Source organism: Acipenser ruthenus, chromosome 55 (genome assembly GCF_902713425.1).
Source record: "Acipenser ruthenus chromosome 55, fAciRut3.2 maternal haplotype, whole genome shotgun sequence".
Lineage (NCBI taxonomy): Eukaryota > Metazoa > Chordata > Actinopteri > Acipenseriformes > Acipenseridae > Acipenser > Acipenser ruthenus.
Window position 1 is genome coordinate 1,410,148 of NC_081243.1, and position 7,064 is coordinate 1,417,211.

The window sequence follows — 7,064 nt, forward strand, 5'->3', positions numbered from 1 at the left end:
CACACAATCACTGACACAGTACACTGAGAAACTGACACTAGACACTGACACACACACACACACTGACACAGTACACTGAGAAACTGACACTAGACACTGACACACACACACACACACACACACACACACACTGACACAGTACACTGAGAAACTGACACTAGACACTGACACACACGCACAATCACTGACACAGTACACTGAGAAACTGACACTAGACACTGACACACACACAATCACTGACACAGTACACTGAGAAACTGACACTAGACACTGACACACACACAATCACTGACACAGTACACTGAGAAACTGACACTAGACACTGACACACACACACACACACACACACACTGACACAGTACACTGAGAAACTGACACTAGACACTGACACACACACACAATCACTGACACAGTACACTGAGAAACTGACACTAGACACTGACACACACACACACACACACACACACACACACTGACACAGTACACTGAGAAACTGACACTAGACACTGACACACACACACACACACAATCACTGACACAGTACACTGACACACACACACACACACACAGCAAAACAAAATCTTTATTGCGAGTGAGCTTCATTTTTTATATCAACACCATTCAGCTTCTAGATTATCTAGTTTTGTGCTTGAAGCGGTATAACGAACCCATTTTTTGTGTTTGTTTTTAAAAACCCTTCGTTGGCTCCGGTCAGTGTGGTTATTTTTTGCCAATTAGTTTTTTTTTATTATTATTATTTTCTCCCCAATTTGGCATATCCAATTATTTTTAGGCTCAGCTCACCGCTACCACCCCTGCGCTGACTCGGGAGGGGTGAAGATGAACCCACGCTGTCCTCCGAAGCGTGTGCGGTCAAGCCGACCGCATCTTTACACGCTGCAGACTCACCGTGCAGCCGCCTCAGAGCTACAGCGTCGGAGGACAACGCATATCTGGGCAGTTTACAGGCAAGCCCGCAGGCGCCTCGCCAGACTACAGGGGGCGCTGCTGCGCGGTTAGCCAAGGACACCCTGGCCGACCTAACCCCCCCTCTCCCCATGAGTCCATTAGGCCATTTTTTGGAAAACACGATGGACCCCTGAAAGGGGGGCGAGACTTCCTATCGGGTGATGTGAACACACACACGTATCCGATTCTGCCGAGTCAACGATCGCCCCCCTCCTTTTTTAAGATGAAAGTAGAATTTTCACCTTTAATTTTCATTTTTTAACTTGCAGAGTTCATGTAAAACCCTTTATTTTAGTGCACTGAAAATGTCACGTGTTTATATAGTTTCTAAACGTAGCGACTTTTATTCTCGTTTCAGCTACAGATGTGTTTTTTTTTCGTGTGCTTTTGCTCGACACTGTAGCTTCAAAACGTAATGTTTGTTTTGTGAAAATATTTGAAATAACAAGAGCGGACATAGTGCAGCAGCTTTGAAATGCATTTCACCAGTCTTTATGGTGGCTGCGTGGCTAATTGTAAACGCAATCTATGAACAATGCCTGTAATTTTATCCCGACAAGCTGTTCACTCATAATGCACCTGTTGGCACAAAATGCCGTCTGTTTCCAAGGTTACCAAATCAACACCTGTTCCAAAAATACCATGTTTTTCATGACTCATGTTCCGCAGTTTGAAAAAAGAATTACATTTTCTAAACGCAGAGTGCAACCTAAGAATTGCATCATTTTTTTTCATGAACACCTCTGTTTCCCCAAACGCAAACGTGCAAAATGCTGATTGATTTACTGCGTGATGTTGAGCTCAGGTGATATCTGCAGGGGTTTTCCTGCAGGGGGCGGTGCGGAGCTCCTGGGTGTAAAGAGGCGATCGGCGTGGGGATCGGAGGACGCCCGCTGACCGTCACCTCCCCTGGGCTGTTTGTGGGGAGTCTCTGCGGTGTAGAGAGCGTAACTGGACACTGAAAAAAACGGGGTAAAATAACGAGACACACACACAAAAAAAAAAAAAAAAACAGACAAGCAAACCTGCAAATCAATAACTCAAATCAATCAATGATCATTATTACTGTATTTAAATATAAAGCTTGCATTGTGACCCTGTACTGCACTGGAACACCTGTAAATCGCCTTGGATAAAGGCGTCTGCCAAATTAATAATAATAATAATAATAATAATAATAATAATAATAATAATAATAATAATAATAATCTCTGTTTAATAGGTCACAGGTGAAGGCAGGGTGTGTCTGCATCGCAAGCAAGCGTGCAGTCAGTTTATATTTTAATAATATATGCTGATGTTACTGTCTAAGTGCATTGAGATAGTTCCCTCTAACCTGCATTTAGCATTTCTAACTGTTTCAAAGTCTCTTTTTTTTTAAGTGTACTTGTGTTGAATAAACTCGGAGGCAACCATTCTGAAAAAGCGTTTCAAAGTCTGAATTTCTCCGGGTTGCCTTGTGTGTGTGTGTGTGTGTGTGTGTGTTTCTTTTTTTTTATTGATAAAGTTCAAGATTTCAAGATACGGCATTAACCCTTCACAACATTCAACGTGTAGCAGTTAAGACGTGAACAATATATGTAAAAATGTGCAGTACCACCTAAATATATATTATTTTCCACAAAAGAGTGTACAAAAACTGGAAAAAAAACTGCGTTAATGCGAAATTAAACATTTCAGTCTATAACGAACAATGTGAAAAGCAACCAGTTGCAATATTTGAAGTACCTGCGGAAAAAAAACCGCTATTAAATTATGTGTTATTATTTTTATATAGACTTTAAAAAAAAAAAAAAAAAAAATGTCGTGTTTCAGTGCTGTACAGATGTTCTGTGTCGTTATCTGTTTCTCCAGTTTCTTCCTAATTGCTTATGCCTCAAAAGTATAGAAAATGGCTATTATTCCCCACAAACTTTGCTTTTGTGACCAGGACAGTGATATTTTGAAATTTACCTATTTCCAATGAGAAAACGGGCGAATTTGTGTCTTTTCGTTCACATAAAGTCAGAAAAAAACAACATATGAATCCAAATTAACATGTATTTATACTAAAGTAATACAAAAATGACTACAAAAGATTTAGAAGTGAGTAGTTTTTCGAGATTTACGATTATACTGTAAATCACTTTCACGAATCAGCCCCCAAATGTAGTCTCCCATCATGTTCTCGTTATACTGTCCTTGGTAGCGGCGTTCAAAGTCCAGTATATCCTGGTGGAAGTGCTCGCCTTGCTACTCCGAGTACGCTCCCATGTTCTCCTTGAGTTTCTCAAGATGAGCATCAAGGATATGGACTTTGAGGGACATCCTACAGCCCATTGTGCCGTAGTTCTTCACCAGAGTCTCAACCAACTCCACATAGTTTTCGGCCTTGTGATTGCCCAGGAAGCCCCGAACCACTGCGACAAAGCTGTTCCAAGCCGCTTTCTCCTTACTAGTGAGCTTCTTGGGGAATTCATTGCACTCCAGGATCTTCTTTATCTGTGATCCGACGAAGACACCGGCTTTGACCTTTGCCTCAGACAGCTTAGGGAAGAAGTCTTGAAGGTACTTGAAGGCTGCCGACTCCTTATCTAGAGCTCTGACAAATTGTTTCATAAGACCCAATTTGATGTGCAGTGGTGGCATCAGCACCTTCTGGGGGTCCACCAGTGGCTCCCACTTGACGTTGTTCCTCCCCACAGAGAACTCGGTCCGCTGTGGCTAGTCCCGCCTGTGGTAGAGCGCCTTGGTGTCCCTGCTGTCCCAAAGGCAAAGATAGCAGGGAAACTTGGTAAAACCGCCTTGGAGACCCATCAGGAATGCCACCATTTTGAAGTCGCCTATGACCTCCCAGCCGTACTCATCATACTTCAAGGCGTCCAGCAAGGTCTTGATGCTGTTGTAATCCTCTTTGAGGTGCACCGAGTGAGCCAGGGGAAGAGACGGGTACTTGTTACCATTATGGAGCAGCACGGCTTTGAGGCTCCTGGATGAGCTGTCAATGAAGAGGCGCCACTCATTCTGGTTACAGGCGATTCCGATTGCCTCGAACAGACTGGTCACATTGTGGCAGAAGCAGAGCCCATCTTGACGGGTGAAGAAGCTGGAAAAAGGTTGGTGACGCTTCCTCGGATCTGCGACTTGCACACTTTCATCCAACAAGTTCCACTGCTTGAGCCTAGACGTCAAAAGCTCGGCATTGGACTTGGTGAGACCAAGATCTCTAATCAAGTCGTTGAGGTCTTTTTGGTTGGAGTAGTATGGGTTTCTCTCCTCAGCTCCACCTCTGAAATTGTCATCTGGATCTACAACGTCTTCCTCGCTCTCTGACTTGCTGCTTTCTTCTAAAGACGGCTGCTCTCTCTCCGGAGGAGTGGGTACGGGGAGCTCATGGCAGTGTGGCACCGGGGCGATGGATGAAGGAAGGTCCGGATACGTGATAGCAAGTGCATTCTTGCCAGTCCGACATTTGGAAGAGTCCACCATGCAGAAGTAGCAGTTGCTTGAGTGGTCAGTGGGTTCCCGCCAAATTCTTGGGATAGCGAACTTCATGGCTCTCTTTTCCCCTCTGTACCATCCTACAAAAATACATTTATTTCACCCATGACTAATGTGTAAGAGATTCTCGCAACAATTTTTCATATATGATATATTTTTTCAATAACATTGAAAATTGTAAAACATTTTAAAATTAAAAACTTTTACAACTTTAAAAATGTTAACAAATTTTATAACATAAAATTCCGAGCAACAATTGTCCATCTTACCTTCCAGAGTTTTTCTGCAGTGCTCGCAGGTGAAATGAGGTGGCCAGGGTTTGTCTTGATCCCCGACAGGCATGCCGAAATATGCCTTGTAGGCCTCACACATCTTAGCAGATGCTTCCACGGAGTACTTTTTCGCTCTTGTCTTGATAAATTGGCCGCAGACATAGCAAAATGCGTCTGCCGGATGCTTGCAGCCTCTTGATGTCATCTCAGAAAAATGCAGATATGTATCCACTTAGGCAGCTGGAACTAAACTGAACTGGTGGGCTTAAGGCCCCTGTATTTATACTACTATTTATATTACTGGAAAGTTCTAGAAAGTTCTAGAAGTTACTCCAAGTTTACTCAGCACTGAATCTATCTGGAATGTTCTGGAAAATAGGTACATTTCAAAATATCACTGTCCTGGTCACAAAAGCAAAGTTTGTGGGGAATAATAGACATTTTCTATACTTTTGAGGCATAAGCAATTAGGAAATAACACTTACTACCCAGGAACCAAAAAAAAAAAAAAAAAATTGTTACACGGTGTTATCATAATAATACAAAAGTGGCGTGACGCGCTACTGACACCACGTGGTCACCCGTGGAGTAGCAATGCTTTGGTCTGAGTACAAAAACACATCACCCTATGCAATGAAGACATTTTGCTTCATAAAGTCGAATGAAACCTGCTGAATAATGTCACGTTAACATATTTGTAGTTTTCCATATACAGAATGAAAAACGGACAGAAATTGAAAAATGTGCCATTTAGAACATTAAATATTACTGTACTGCTATTATGACTTCCGGAGAGAGGTGGGAGGGGAGAGAGGGGGTGTGACAGCCAGGGAACACGGGAGAGAGGTGGGAGGGGAGAGAGGGGGTGTGACAGCCAGGGAACACGGGAGAGAGGTGGGAGGGGAGAGAGGGGCTGTGACAGCCAGGGAGCACGTGAGAGAGGTGGGAGGGGAGAGAGGGGGTGTGACAGCCAGGGAGCACGGGAGAGAGGTGGGAGGGGAGAGAGGGGGTGTGACAGCCAGGGAACACGGGAGAGAGGTGGGAGGGGAGAGAGGGGGTGTGACAGCCAGGGAGCACGGGAGAGAGGTGGGAGGGGAGAGAGGGGGTGTGACAGCCAGGGAACACGGGAGAGAGGTGGGAGGGGAGAGAGGGGGTGTGACAGCCAGGGAACACGAGAGAGAGGTGGGAGGGGAGAGAGGGGGTGTGACAGCCAGGGAACACGGGAGAGAGGTGGGAGGGGAGAGAGGGGGTGTGACAGCCAGGGAGCACGGGAGAGAGGTGGGAGGGGAGAGAGGAGGTGTGACAGCCAGGGAACACGGGAGAGAGGTGGGAGGGGAGAGAGGGGGTGTGACAGCCAGGGAACACAGGAGAGAGGTGGGAGGGGAGAGAGGGGGTGTGACAGCCAGGGAGCATGGGAGAGAGGTGGGAGGGGAGAGAGGGGGTGTGACAGCCAGGGAACACGGGAGAGAGGTGGGAGGGGAGAGAGGGGGTGTGACAGCCAGGGAGCACGGGAGAGAGGTGGGAGGGGAGAGAGGGGGTGTGACAGCCAGGGAGCATGGGAGAGAGGTGGGAGGGGAGAGAGGGGGTGTGACAGCCAGGGAACACGGGAGAGAGGTGGGAGGGGAGAGAGGGGGTGTGACAGCCAGGGAGCACGGGAGAGAGGTGGGAGGGGAGAGAGGGGGTGTGACAGCCAGGGAGCATGGGAGAGAGGTGGGAGGGGAGAGAGGGGGTGTGACAGCCAGGGAACACGGGAGAGAGGTGGGAGGGGAGAGAGGGGGTGTGACAGCCAGGGAACACAGGAGAGAGGTGGGAGGGGAGAGAGGGGGTGTGACAGCCAGGGAACACGAGAGAGAGGTGGGAGGGGAGAGAGGGGGTGTGACAGCCAGGGAGCATGGGAGAGAGGTGGGAGGGGAGAGAGGGGGTGTGACAGCCAGGGAACACAGGAGAGAGGTGGGAGGGGAGAGAGGGGGTGTGACAGCCAGGGAGCACGGGAGAGAGGTGGGAGGGGAGAGAGGGGGTGTGACAGCCAGGGAGCATGGGAGAGAGGTGGGAGGGGAGAGAGGGGGTGTGACAGCCAGGGAACACAGGGGAGGGGAGAGAGGGGGTGTGACAGCCAGGGAGCACGGGAGAGAGGTGGGAGGGGAGAGAGGAGGTGTGACAGCCAGGGAACACGGGAGAGAGGTGGGAGGGGAGAGAGGAGGTGTGACAGCCAGGGAACACAGGAGAGAGGTGGGAGGGGAGAGAGGGGGTGTGACAGCCAGGGAACACGGGAGAGAGGTGGGAGGGGAGAGAGGGGGTGTGACAGCCAGGGAACACAGGAAAGCAAACTAACCAAACAGACAC